The sequence below is a fragment of the Eucalyptus grandis genome, chromosome 2 (assembly GCF_016545825.1).
Source record: "Eucalyptus grandis isolate ANBG69807.140 chromosome 2, ASM1654582v1, whole genome shotgun sequence".
Taxonomy (NCBI): domain Eukaryota; kingdom Viridiplantae; phylum Streptophyta; class Magnoliopsida; order Myrtales; family Myrtaceae; genus Eucalyptus; species Eucalyptus grandis.
Genome location: NC_052613.1, coordinates 50,568,142 through 50,584,019, shown reverse-complemented (window position 1 = coordinate 50,584,019; position 15,878 = coordinate 50,568,142).

Below are 15,878 nucleotides of genomic sequence, written 5' to 3'. Positions count from 1 at the left end.
GAGAGAGAGAGAGCTCTTATTTTTTTTGGGGGGAAGAAGACGGAGACACCGTCAAAACAGGCGCTTACGTGTTCGGTGACGTCCGTCCCACTCCACCTCCAACGGCTCCCGTTGAATCTCGGGGAAGGGAGGGGAGCGGAGGAGGGCATTTGCGTCCTTTCACGATTGCCGTCCCCTCACGGCGCGCTTCCACTGTTTTTGTTTTGGTTTTGTGTTTTTACTTGACCGCCTCGCCTTCTCGGGTTCCGGTAGAACCGCGTCGTTGGGGTTCGCTATCGTGAATATGCTGCTTTTTCCCACCCCCATCTTCCCTTCACACCTGTCTGTCACTACATTCTTGTTTTTGCTTTTAAAGTACACTTTTTCTTCTCCTTCTTCTTCTTCTTTTTTCCAATTTTCCTTTTCTATTCGATCTTGTCTCCCATCTTTATGAGTTTAAATACACCACCTCGATCTCATCGCCACCCTAAAAAAAAGAAGAAAAAAAGATAGGAAATTCAAATCAAATCGCTCGACGACTCTTCGGATTCCCACGATTGCGTCTCCACCACATGCTACTGGTATTTTCGAATCGTGCACTCAAAAAGCATTACTACAGTGAAGATGTACGAGGCTCCCCGCGATCCGACAAGAGCCCAATTGGGGATGGAGATCGTCGAACGCCTCTGCTGTCGACGTACGAGGTTCTGCGTCTCGGTCCCCCAACGGTCACGAGATGGGTCGGACACGGCAGCCCTCGCTGCTCCGTTCTTTCCTCTCCTCCTTCCCGATTCTTCTTTTTTGGTCAGCAGGGGTGTTGCGTCGATGTCTTGCGTAATCATCATCGTATTAGGAGGAATTTCCCTCTTACCGCGTCGCCAAATAGGATGCACGATCGCTACCCAATGAAGTCACGGTCAAAGTCGCGAAAGAAGTCTTTTGGAAGGCTCGAATCAACTTCGCCCGATTGCGGTCTCACCATTACGATCGGCCATGACGAGATCGACAAGATTTCCCTCGTCATGGGTTGGACCGGCTGCACGAGCCCGTATGGAGAGTCGTTGTTGGATCTTTATGCTTCTTCACTGTTCACGTACCCGATATTGTTCATACCTAGCTTTTTTTAATTTACTCACCTTGTTTGGAAATATATGATGATTTGTTTCTCGACAATGTATTTTTTAGGATTTAATTCGGAATAAAACGGCTTGGAATTGTTAGCCATAGATTTGATACTTCTTTTCATAGGATTACAATTTTCCATGTACTTTGTTGTAATTTACAGAATCGTCCTACTAAGGCTGCGCATGACAATACTTCTCGGCTAGGGAAAAGTTTTTTTTTCAGAAATAATTCTTTTCTATTTCTATTCCGGGGAACAATTTCTGAGTAAAAGAACCCGTTTGGTAACTACACAAAATTTCTACTTTTGAAATAGAAAAAGAATAGAAATGCGTTTGGTAACGCAACAATTTCTCTTTTATATTTATTCATTTTTTATTCTTGCCGCCGGATCGCCACCGCCGGCCGTCGCCGCCGTCGTTGCACACCCGCCGGCCACCGCCGTTGCCGCACGTCCGCTGCCACCGCCCGGCCCAACCCATCGGTCAGCGACGACCACCGGCCGTCGGCCGTGGGACCAGCGGCGACCGGCGACCGGCGATGGCGACGGCGGCGACTAGCGACAACATGGGGCGGTGGTCGGCGGCGGTAGCAAGAGATGAATAAAATATAATAAAAAAATCACTTATTTGAAACTTATTCCGGAACAAGAAGCAACTTTTTTACTTCTCATTTCTATTCCAAAACCATTCTCAGGCTAACTTTTTGTTCCGTAACAAAAACTAACTTCTTTGTTATCAAATGGGTTTCTATTCTTTTTTTGTTAGGGGAACAAAAGAATAGAAATTCTTGGGCCGGGGAAGGTTACCATGCGCAGCCTAAATTGCCTTTGGATAACTAAAGGAGATTTTAGTCTTTGTGGCTAATCCCATTGTCCGGGGAAATTGCTAGCATTGGTCATTTTATTACTAATCAAATAGCTATTGCCGTCTTGAGACATGAGGATAATGTGATATTCAAAAATTGGGAAAAATTTAAAAAGGAAAAGCACATTTCATGAAGTTATTTACTCTAGATAGAAAAGACAACGCCCTTTGATATTCCATCTTTCCAATGAATTGAGAATCATTAAACACCTTGTAGTTCTTGAATTATCTAAGCTAAAACATACATGATACGGGCTCTCCTTTGAAAAAATGACCCCCACTTCGGGTCCTTATTATGAAACAAAATCAATCCTAGGCCATTTTTAAAAGAATGGGTTTTTTTTTTTTGGTAAAAAAGAATGGGTTCACTTAAGGCTTTTTTTAAGACTTTGCTTATCTATTAATCCATGGCTAATTTGGTTGAAAGTATTAATGGGGTTGATCCTGTTTCTTGCCGTCAATGACAAAGACACGCGACGTCAAGTAAGAATATAATGAAGATGATGCTAGAATGATGAAGGAAAGCTCTATCGTGAGAGGAGGATTAGATTGGTTCAAGCGATCTGTTAACTTAAGCTTCAAGGTCACTTTGATCACTTAAGGGAGAAAAAACCTGTTCCGAAGCTAAATGAGCTGCGGAAATATCTCTTTCTCACTATAATCAATTCTAATTCTACATAATTTCGTTAAAAGAGAGAAAAATGGCTTGATGGAATAACAAGAACTTAAGTCACCTTCTTCTAATCCTACTAAAAGTTCTCATCTAATGCTCTTCTTATTCAAGCTTTAAGCAAAACAAAAGAATCGCCAAATCACAAATGGCATAAACATGTCATCGTCATCTAAACTTTCACTCGAGAACCTTTTCATTTATTTCGTAGGAAAACAAGGATTGAACTCGTCGATATCAATAGAATTCAACCCCTTAGGCTACGTTTGGTCATCCAAATTTCTAATCGGGATAAGACTGGATAGGATAGGATATGAAATCATGAGATTTTTTTATATCCCGTCTATTGTTTAGTGAATCGCAGTATTAAAATCGTATTTGTTCACATCATATCATGTACATTTTTTTATATAAGCGGCATATAATTATAAATGAACATAAATGTTTTTTTTTTTTTTTTTTTTGCCGAAGGAACCAACTTGCAGCCGACAAGCCGCGCCGTAAACCTCCGGGTGACACTTAAGCGGGAGGACCCACCACCCCGAGTCACACTTAATACACCTAGCGCCTCCCCGGGTTTTGAAATGACGAGGATCGCGGGGGCTTTATATTTCGATGGTAATGAACATAAATGTTTATAAACGAAGATAGTGAAAATCTTTGTAACATTATTCCTTAATTTATTTTTATTGTTTCCTCTTTTTTATGTTATTTTCTTTATTATTTCTTTTTTCCCCTTTCATCATTCTTTAATAAAATTTTATCAAATAGTAAATTGTACTAACATACCTAAAATACAAAAATACCAAAAATATAATAAATGTAAATATTTAATTTATAGATTGATTTTTTATTATAAGATAGAATTAAAGTTGAATATATAAATTAAAATATAATTAATTAAAAATAATTTTTTTAATTTCTTAAATTATAATTCAAATATTATTTATATTGAAATATAATTTAATTTTGTTAATTTAATATGTTTGTTATTCGAGAAAAATAATTTTCCTATAATGGACATTAGAAATCCTATCAACCTTTATCCCACCTCCTCCTTATATCCAACTTTATCCTATCCTGAGTAAGCACCAAACATAGGATAGGATTAATCATATCATATCCTGAATTTTATCGCGACTACCAAACGCAGCCTTAGTCTCACATTCACGTGTCTTACTGCATTTAGATATTGGATATTCAAAATTAGGAACAACGTGCTCACACAGAACGAAACATGGGTCCTACTACTAATTTCATCTAAATTAACTTGATAGGTGGCCCGACACACAAGATGAGCCAGAATTCAAAGGTGAGGGGGTCTTAGGGTGCGTTTGGCACCAGCTTTGCCAAGTACCTTTGGGTACTCAAAGCCCATTTGCCCAAATATTGGGTGTTTGGGAAAAAATTTTACACCTGCCTTGAAGAAATGCTGACCTCCCCAAGGCTGAAAGCCCAAGGCAGGTGAAGGGGTGCCTTGGGCTTTCAGCTTTCTCGGCATACAAGTGACACTGTTCACTTTTTTTATTTTCTTCCAAAAATATCCTCAGCTACTCTCGATTTTTCCGGTTTTGCCCTCGTTGTTGCACTTGTTCATCTTCTTCTCCGTTGAAGGCCAACGATGTGTTCCTCGAAGCCGTGAGTGAGTGGCCGCCGACGGCTCGGCATGGTTGCGGTGGCCGGGCGACCGTCGCCGGGAGTGGTGTGACCGCCGCCCCCGGGGTCGCGCGATCGCCGTGGGTCGCGGCGATCGTGGGTCGCGGCGAGGTTTGGGTCGCCGACCTTGCCACGACCCGCATCCGAGGGCGGCGAGGTCCTCTCGCGACCTCGCCGCCCCGAGATCTTGGTCACGGCGGTTGCCGAAGGTCGCGCGACCTCGCCGCGACCCAGATCGGGGCGGCGCGGTCGCGTGACCCGCCGCGACCCAGATCCGGGGCCGCAAGGTCGCGGGGACCTCGCCGCCCCGCATCCGGGTCGCGGCGGGGTCGCCCGACGTCCGAGACCCTCGCCGATGGTTTTCGGTGTTCGCCCGACGTCCGGCGACCCTCCGTGATGGTCTTCGGTGGTCGCCCGACGTCCGCGACCTCGCCGATGGTCTTCAATGGTCGCTCGACGTCCGGCGACCCTCGCCGGTGGTCTTCAGTGGACGTCCGGCGGCCACTTGCCCTTCTCGGCCATCTGCCCTTCCGGTCAATTTTTTATTTATTTTTCTTTTGATAATTTTTTTTTATCACCAAAGCACTTTGCAAATATAATTCCTCCAAACACCATTTTGCACAAAGATACTTCAAATGGGCTTTCAAACTACAATTTTACCAAACACACTTTGCATTTTGGAAAATACATTAAACTCAAAGGTCTTTGCATTTTGCTAAGGACTTTTCCCAAAAGCGTTCCCAAACGCACCCTTAAACTCATTTGAATTTTCAGGATCATTCCCACTTGAGTCGGGTCTCTATGGAAATTTCAGCTACTCTTTCCTTTACCCTTTCATCGGCCAAAGATTGCAAGTCATTCGAACATAATTTCGGTTGCAACCCCAAGATTGCGGGATTGGCTTCGACTCCATGAACGTGGGATTGGACATAACAGAACTCCAAGATTGTGGGAGTTGATCATATTGTTGGGAACTGGTTAGGACACCGAGTTTGCGGGAGGTGGTCGAAATGGTCATAATCCAAAGTTTGAGGATAAAATGGCTGAATTTTGAGGTCCTATCTTCGGTTGAATCTTAATATGGAGTTTTGGCCATGATAGAAGAGGATGTATTTGCATATCTTTTTGAAGATAAATACGCGACATATCCGGAACGATTCGAATAGGAGCCACGTCAATGGAAGGTGGGGATTATCTGACCAACAATTTCTTTTTATAGAGAATCGGCTGACAGCTCGAGATAGGAAGGAAAAACGACCGAGCTGGGGATAAGAAGAGAAGACAAAATTGCAACAAACGTGGAATTATTGTGGAGCTGCTTGAAGAATCGGTTGTGGAAACATCACCACAAAATTATTTTAAAAAAAAGTCTCAAACCTATTATACATTTGTCAATTCAATTCTCAAGTTTTTTATTTAGCTAATTTAGTCTTAAACATTTTCATGATTTCTCAATACAATCATTTCAGCAAATTTTAGCAACATTGACTAACATAGATGCCAATCGTTATATATGGCATGATCAACGCTAATAGTTTTTACATTTAAAAATATATATTTTTTCAAAATATAAAAATGAAAAAGGGAAAAAAGAAAAAATTTAGATAAAAAAATTATCAACGTTAGTTTTGACTGTTTTATTTAAGATGTGCCATGTCTTCATTAGTAATTTTCGGTCAAAATTAACCGAAATAACTACATTAGTAAATCGTCAATATGTTTTTAATTACTTTGGTCAAGTTAAAAAGTTTAGATTATATAGTCATATGTATAATAAATATAATTTTTTCTTGGTAATTATCCTGAAAATTCGCTGTAGGCAAAATTGTGTTTAGTTGTGTGGCTGAACGTGAGGACAAAGAAACCAAGGACCAATTCGGCTGAGGAGGAAAAGTGATCGACCCAAAGGTGGAAGCTGATCTTTGAAGAAGTTTCTGCCCACTTTCGTGGTGTTTTGAAAGTAAAAATCACTGACTTTATCTCCAATTCTTGGATTAATTCAAATGCATAGGCCCGCTGATGTTTTCCTTTGATTTTGTCCAATTTTTTGTTCCCCAAGTGCGTTCCAACCGCGCCAAAAACACGTGGCGACTCGTCTTGAAGACGGTGCGATCTGAATTGATTCGCTTGGCGTTCGGCTTTGAATTTATTGCTTTTATAAATATGTTTTGGTTGATTTCATAGCTTGCGCTGTTTTATTTTATTGCAATGTGGACAGTTTGTTCATATATTCCGTTCTAGATGAGAATTAGTTTGTATTGTTTTAATCGATAATTGCGTTCATACTTATCATGAAGATAATCAAGCATCTTGTATATACGTTCATGCCCGTCTTTGAATTCGGAGCAAGCTAGAAAACCGGCGTCCAGCCGCTGTCCAGCATTGTTGGCCCGTGCCGCGCGTCCCACGCCGGCCCTTGATTGGTTTTTGAAGACTTGTGAACATGTCAGGATGGTTCAGGCTCGCTTTGGGGTCAAATCTGAGTCCAAGAACAGGCCGAAAGCTCGCTGTCAAAGATCATTCAAGGGCGGCACATCCGGCGTCTAAGCTTCGTTCTAGGTCTTGTAGATCATCTTGCTTGTTTGTGTGTGCGTGTTTTTTTTTTGGAATATATTCAATAGAAGTTCTAAGACTTCTAAAAAAAAATGTAATTGAGTTCTAAAACTTATAATTAGTGCAACCAAATTCTAAAACTTATCAAATTGGTTAAATTGAGTTATTTCGTTAACTTCATCCAATTTGACTAACTAAAAAATGTTGAAGTGGCTTTTAAAAAAAATATTATCTCTCTCTTACGTGATGATGATGTGGCTAAATCATAAAATATAAGACTAAAACAACGTTGTTTTCGTTTAAATCAGATTTTTAATACTAATTTTATTTTAATTAAATTTTCAAAAAAAAAAAAAAAAACAAAAACAAGGAGAAGTCAAGCAAGTAGGGCTGCAAGCCCTCGTTATCGCCACAGCCGCCTCACCATCACCAAGAGGGGCTGGTGAGGGTTGCAGCCCTCCCTCGACCATTGCCCAAATCAAACAAGGGTCGTCAGCCCTCATGCAGACCTGGGCGAGAGTCAAGGGTTGTTGGACCGTAGCCTAATCTAGGCCAGGGTTGGGGGAGGGCTGCCACCCTCGCCTAGAATGGGTGAGGGCTAGTAGGCCCTCGCTTGTCGTCGCCGAGGGTCACCGACCCCCGGTCAAGCCATGGTGACCCCCGTCGGCTCACCCCACCCTTGCTAGCCCCTCCCAGAGATGGTGGGGGCGGAGGTGAGTGCTTGTAGTCCTACCAACCTAACTCTTTATTATTTTTTTAATTTTTGAATTTAGCTTATTTTTTAAAATAAAATTAGTATTAAAAATTAGATTTAGATCAAAATGACTAAACATCTTATATTTTATGATTGAGCCACGTCATCACCACATAAGAGAAAAATAACTTAAAAAAATCATGTCGGCATTTTCCTTTAATCAAATTGGATGGAATTAATGGAATGACTCGATTTAACTAGTTTGACAAGTTTTAGGAATTATTGCACTTTTTATAAGTTTTATGACTCAATCAATTATACTTTGGTGAGAAGTTTTAGGATTTCTATTGAACATATCCATTTTATTTTTTCGGCATCACCTAAACGGTTTCCATCACGTTTTGGTTCACTTTTGCTTTAAATTACAGCATGCGTTGCGGTTTGGTTTTTGTGTTCTTTGGACGTGTTCTCTCTTTCCTCCTGTCTCCTCGAAAGTCTTTCAAAACTATTGTTATTGTCGTGAAGCATTTGGCTAAGCCCATATCGCTAAGTTCCGATGTAAGTCTTGTCAGTTCATGCCATGTAAGGCTGTGATAAGCTTCTTTCCCCACCTTCCAAGCATAGTTTTCGAAAGTTTCCGTTCCTTCTGCGACAAACACATTGGTTGTACTAATTTATGTAAGAGTAAGTGAAGAATACACACGAAAAACATTGCCCGGGTACAAAATGATATTCTTGGAAGAACAAGATCATGAGAATACAGTATCTTCAAGCGACAATGGACCTAGGATTCGACATTAGGATCTGGATGTCACTTTCTACTTAACATGCACATCAAGTAGAAAATTATAGCTTTATAAATCAAGTTGCCGTTCCAACCCATTTCTTTTGTAGTACTGGCATGAAAATGATTATTTTTTATGATAGTGCCGGCGCTATGTTTTGAAGGTAATTCCTCACAAGGTTTTCCATTTCAAAATTTGACAGACACTCATTGACGGATGGGAGTCTAAAGAGAGTCCAAATTAATAATCAGACTTCCGTTCGTATCCTTTGGTCACAGTGAAGTTCCTTTTCGGCTAGTGGCCACGCTGGGTTCCGAAGACCAGAATTGGCCAAATTTGTCCGAAGCATTGATGGAATTAATGTTTCTTTCTTGCTCTCTCACGACAAAGAATACAACAAGACAGTCAGGCAAGGATACAATGAAGATGATGTTCGGAGCCGTAGAGGAAAGCGCGGCTGATAAAAGACGCGGACAAGTTATCTTAAAGAGGCAGTGGATGCTCGGAATTTCAGGATTCCTCCCCTTGTGGTGACATAGACAAACGACAATGGGGAGGATCCTGGATGCTCCAGAGATTTCGCAACGAGCAAATCACATTGGTATTTGTGCAGCAATTGGAAGATTAGGACCAGGAATTCAGATGGCGAGTTAAAGACAGCGGGCAAGGATTGTCGGTAAGAAGAATAAGCTCCTTCGAATACAAGTAATATTAAAGCTGAGATGGCGACTGCTTCAATCCATGGTGCCCAAGAATTATTGAGATTGTTGATGACATACAACAACTGATGTTAAATCACTTTGATTCCACTGCTGATGTCACGTGGCAACTTTCCCTTGCATCAGGGCACTATTATCGGAGAAGTATTCTCTCAAGTAAGATAAGAAACACTGTCATGGATGTGAAAAATACATAAACCGTGACCCACTGATTTCTTTCGAAAGAGTAGTCTTCCTCATGATAATTTCATTGAACTTTGAGCCAATCAATCATCCACAACCATGAAAACAAACCTCACATATGGCCACTTCCAGTTGCCCCCCAAAAAAAAAAAAATAAAATAAAAAAACTCCTCCACCGCTAATCCCTACCACCATTGCCGTCGTGTTGCAAAACAGGATGATGAAAAATGATGTTTCATTATGATGTTCCTACCGATTCATGCACGTCAATCTCGAACAGTGAACTGACTCGGTGAAATGACTATTTCATTCATCATCATCATCTCATGGGCTTACTACATTGTCCAAACCAAGCATGGCATTTGTATCATGACATGGAAAGGGACAAGGTTTTTTACGCGATCAGCAAAATTCAGAAAATTAGCATCAGCAAGTCCGACTTAATGATCTAAACATCATAGATCGGTTGAACAAGATAATCCTCTACAGAGTTTCATTTGGGATCAGTACACTCAGCAACTCTACCAACTTACAAATTGTAGGGACAACAAGAACAAGTATGGTAAACTCAACCATGATTCCTTCTCTTATTTTTACTTTAGGAGCAGAAAACCTCTCCTCAATGCACAATAAGAACATAAGCACGGGGCTGCTAGCTACTAGCAACGTGTACTCTGTTCCGTCTAAGCATATTGGGATGCTTTGCTGAGGGTTAATGCGAGAAACTACGCAGATTGAATGTGTACAACCGTCAATCAATCGTGAAAACCCTCGAATATGCATGTCCAAGATAATTCATAGCTCTAAACGTTCCAGTGCATATATTCAATTGAGTCCTTTTGCATAGTAGTGAGTGATTAAGTCCTTCACCCTAATTTCCTGATGAATCAGTGCATCTTCTTCAAACAGCAGCTCCTTAATGAGGCCATTGTAAGACATAAAAATTAATATGCGGAAGCCAGGATCAATTGAAGACAAACCTCCAGCCATTGTTCTTGTTCGCGTTCGTCAGAAAAGCCTGAAATCAAGAAGGTAATAGGCGCACTCTACTAACCAAATTTCCTCACGTACTGATGGTGTATTCTAAATGTGAGGATTTTGTGTTAGACCTTGATCACCCGTCGAAATGAACATACGTCCCTATTTATACATCGTCTCCCATCAAGACGGACGGTTGTCACGAAAGGGTACGAAGCGTGGAAAACTTCATGTTGAACAGTCGCAACTTTAAGAGAAAATGCGGGTCTAAAATATGGGATCACAAAAATAAATAACATTCTCCCACTTGATCCCATCATTTTCATCATACGAATTGTCCAACTAATTCCACAAAAACTTTATGCTTAAAGAAAAGAAACAAAACACATGGATCATGGCGACATGTCCTCTAAGAGTGAGTAATATCTTCCATGTATCACAATGCATCTTATTGCTTTAATGTCAGCCTATATGTGACAACATATCTTAATGAATAAACCTCATGTTTATTCCGGAACCAAGGATAAATGTTATTCTCATAAACAACAAAGTGTGTACACAAAAATTGAGAATCAACATGACAACGAATAAGAGTTCCATACAACAAAAATCGTTCATATGTCGACAAATCACATAATGGGACCTATTCCCATACTAGTTACATGATCCTTATACTTCATTGGTGGCATGCCTTTAGTTAAAGGATCGCCTATCATCACTCAGTGCTAACGTGTTCAATGACCACTTTATTCTCCTTAACATGTTCCCTATGGCTAAATACTTAATGTCAATATGCTTACTTCGACTGCCACTTTTGGCATTTTTAGCCATAAAAACTGCAGCTGAATTGTCACAATATATTCTTAACGGCCTAGAAATAGAATCAACAATTCTAAGCCCAAAGAATGAAACTCTTCAACCATACACCATGCGAGGTAGCCTCAAAACAAGAAACGAACTCAGCCTCCATAGTGGAAGTAGCAGTCAAAGTCTCGCTTGGCACTTCTCCATGACACGGCTCCGCCGCCTAACATGAAAATATATCCGGATGTTGATTTTCGTGAATCAATGCAACTCGCAAAGTCCGCATCCGAATAACCGATCACTTCCGTGTTGTCGGTCCGTCTATACATAAGCATATAGTCTTTGGTACCTTGAAGGTATCTCAACACTTTCTTTGCAGCTCTCCAGGGTCTAAACCTGATTACTCGATATCTTCCCAACATTCCAACAGCAAAAGCGATGTCGTTGAGTGCAAACCCGAGCATACATCAAGCTTCCAACAGCAGAAGCATATGGAATGTTGCACATTTGTTCCATTTCTAGATCGTTCTTCGGGCATTGGTTCAAATTGAACTGTCACCCTTCACAATGGGTGCTATACTTGGTGAACAATCTTTCATCCGAAATCTCTCTAGGACCTTATTGATATAGGTTTCTTGAGATAGTCTTAAAATTCCTCGAGATCTATCTCTATGGATCTTAATGCCAATGACATAAGATGCCTCACCCATATCCTTCATGTCAAAACTCCTAGAGAGGAACTGCTTTCACCTCATGTAGCAACCCTTATCATTGGTTGCAAGTAGTATATCATCCACATACAGCACAAGGAAACAAATTTTGCTCCCACTAACCTTCTGGTATATACATTGATCCATGACATTCTCTATAAAACCAAATGAAGAGATAACATCATGAAACCTTAAGTACCATTGGCGGGATGCTTGTTTCAAGCCATATATAGATTTCTTAAGCTTGCACACCAAATGCTAACCTTTACTAGAGGAGAATCCTTCAAGGTTGTTTCATGTAAACCTCCTCCTCTAGTTCTCCATTGAGGAACGCCGTTTTCACATCCATCCGATGTAATTCCATATCAAAATGGGCAACCAATGCCAAAACAATACGAAGAGAATCTTTCTTAGATACAGGAGAAAAGTCTCGTATAATCGATTCCTTCCTTTTGAGTGAATCATTTGGCAACAAGTCTAGCTTTATATCTTTCAATGTTACCCAATGAATCTTTCTTAGTTTTGAAGACCCATTTACAACCAATAGCCTTCGCACTATCGTAACTCAACCAAATCCAGACTTTGTTAGATGCCATAGAACTCATCTCTTCCTTCATGGCATTATACCACAAATTGGATTTATCACTATCCATGGCTTGTGAAAACGTTTCAGGATCATTCTCGGCTCCAATATTGTAGTCGACTCTTGTAAATACACAATATAATCACTAGGAATAGCCGATTTCCTTGTTCTAGCAGATCTTCTCAATGTTGGATCAACATTCTCTTGAGGAGCATGTTGCTCAACTGGTTGTTCAACAGTTTCTGGTAATTGCTGAACAACTGGATCTACTGGATCAATATCAGCAGGTTGTGGAACTTCAACAATTGGTTGTTCAATAGCCGGCTGAACTGAAGGGGCATTATGAGCAACAACCAATCTTAAACTTGAGGTGGAAAGTTGAGTGTCTGATTGATCTTCCTTAGGAACATGATCCCTTGGTCGATCGCTCCCACTGATCAAGTCATTTTCAAGAAATTTAGCATTTCTTGATTCCACAATCCTAGTGGTATGAGATGGACAATAAAACCCGTATCCCTTAGACCTTCGGCATATCCAATGAAATACCCACTTATGGTCCTTGGGTCCAACTTTTCTTGTGGATTATAAATTCTCACTTCAGACGGGCATCCCCAAACGCGCACATGATGCAAACTTGGTTTCCAACCCTTAAATAACTCAAAAGGTGTCTTTGGGACAGCCTTGGTCGGAACTCGGTTTAATATGTACACTGCCGTCTTAAGTGTTTCAGTCCATAAGAATTTAGGAAGTTTGGAGCTGCTAAGCATACTACGCACCATGTCTAATAAGGTCCGATTTCTTCTTTCCGCTACGCTATTTTGTCCGGAGAACCGGGCATAGTATATTGGGCAACTATCCCATGCTCTTGAAGAAACCTTGCAAATGGACCAGTGTTTGTCTATCTTCGGTGTATCTACCATAGAATTCTCCACCTCTATCTCGATCTCACGATCTTAATTTGCTTATTGCATTGTTTCTCTACTTCCGCCTTAAATACTTTAAAGGCATCTAATGCTTCATATTTATTATGAATCAAGTAGAGATACATATAACGTGAATAATCATCTATAAAGGAGATGAAGTATTTCGACCACATGAGTTCATATCCGGACTACAAATATCCGTATGTATGATTTCTAATATTTCCGTACTCCTCTTGGCACCTTTCTTTGACTTGTTAGTCTGCTTTCCTTTATGCAGTCCACACAAGTATCACAATCAAAAATCTAATGTACCAAGTACTCCATCATTTACTAATCGCTTAATTCTTTCTATGGAGATATGTCCCAATCTCCGGTGCCACAACATAGAGGAATGTTCTTTCACAACACATCGTTTCATACCAGCTTTATCATGAACATGCATCGCATCATAATAGGCATTGTCTTGTAAATTAATTCGAAAAAGACCATCAGACAAAGTACCACTCCCGACAATTTCAGATTTAAATGATAAACAGAAGTTTGAATCTGAAAAGTTAAAAGAGTATCCCAAAAGTACAAGTCTTGAAACTGAAATTAAGTTTCTAGAAAACTAGGAACATAAAAGGTCTTTTTCCAAATCTAAAACAAAACCACTATTGATAACTAGTCTATATGTCCCAATAGCTTCCACATGCGAACGCATCTTGTTTCCCGAATAGATGTTTTGTTCACTTCCCACTCGGCTTCCAGGTGGTTTTGAAAATCCCGCAAGGAATTCGAAATATGGATTGTAGATCCGTAATCAATCCACCAAGTGTTGTGACTTACATCAGTCATATTAGATTCATAACAAACACAAGAGATTGGATTACCTTTCTTCTCGAGCCAGCCTTAAATTTGACACAATCCTTCCTTATATGCCCCTTCGTTTACAAAAGAAGCATTTGATTCTTTCTTAATGTCAGCTTGGGGAGGTATTTTATCTTTTCCCTTATGCTTGCCATAGCCCTTATTCTTTCCTTGTGTTGCCAAATGAGCACTTTCTCCCAATTCCATAACCAGTCTTTCTTGCTCTTGAACACACATGGTCATGAGTTCATTAATAGATCATTTATTCTTATGTGTGTTATAAGAGATCTTGAAAGGTGCATACTGTTGTGGAAGAGTGTTCAGAATATAATACACAAGAAAGGATTCAGATATCTCAACCTCAAGATTATTAAGCCGAGCTGCAATGTTCCTCATTTGCATGATGTGCTCACGCACACCTCTAACACTATTGAGCTTCAATGATGAAAACTTCATAATCGGGGTCATGGCATGCGCCTTCTCGTAACTTTCAAATTGCGCATCTATGGCTTCCAATAAAGCCTTAGCATTGTTATGCCGAGCAACTGAACCACGAATACTAGAGATATCTTAGCTCTTATAAACATGGCACAAACGCGGTTGGACCGCTCCCATTGGTTATAAAGAGCTATCTCACTCGGAGTGCTCGAATCCGCAGGAGCAGGTGGTTCGTCTTTCCTTATAGCATAGTCAATGTCCATCCACCCCAATTGAAGAAGAACTGACTCCTTCCAAACTTTATAGTTCTCACCATTTAGTATAGGAACATCAAACTTAAATTCGAGAAATTCACAAAGTTGCGAAACCGCATATCAAATAATCATGCTTATGTCACAAAATTTGAGGCAAATATGTACAAATAAATCATGTTTTACCAATGTAAACATGTCACAATATGAATCACATAACATAAAAACTACCTGTGGGCTAAGTTTTTAATTTAAATAGATTCATAATTACTTCATGAAGAAACTACCATATTATATGCATTTTCTTAATCCCTGTGGGTAAATTAAGAAAAATAATATGATATTTCATCCTAATTAATCATATTAATATAATGAAAATTCCTGTGGGATAAAATTCATCATATTAATATAATTAATTACAATCAATGTCAATTTCTAAATATGATCTCGGAGGCTTTTAATATATAATTTAATTAATTAAAGATGCTGTGGCCACTCCCTAATTAATTAAATATATGGACCATTGGACATTTAATTTCGTGCATAAAATATTCATAAAAATGCATGAAATAACATAATAAATAAATACATCAAGGGCAGAACAGTAATTAAATAAATTGGCCAAGGGCAAGATTGCAAAAATTTTAAAAATTTGGGGCAAAAGTGCAAAAGGAGCTGCGGGTGGGAGACGACGGGCGCGTGCCGAGCACGTGCGCGCGTTCAGCGCCCGACAACGCGCGCGTGAGAGCGCGTGGCGCGTGGGATCCACGCGCCTTCTTCCTCGCACGAACAGAAGCCTTTCCGTCGGTTTTTCGCCATTTTCAGCCGCGATTTCACCATGGTTTCTTCTCCGGCAGCCCATTTCATACAAAAATAAATAATGGGTTTTGAAGAACATGCCAGCACGACCACATGGGTTCAAGTTTCGGCGAAAATGAGCAACAATTGGCCCCAAAATCAGACGAAAATTTCCCAAAACACAATTCCTTCAACCACCGCGACTTCCGCCGTCCGATTAGCCTCCGGCGAACACCGATATGCCGTAATAACTCATGGCTAATGTTCCTTATGGCGGTGCGACCGTGCGGTTCCGAAATCGAGGGATGGGTCGCCGG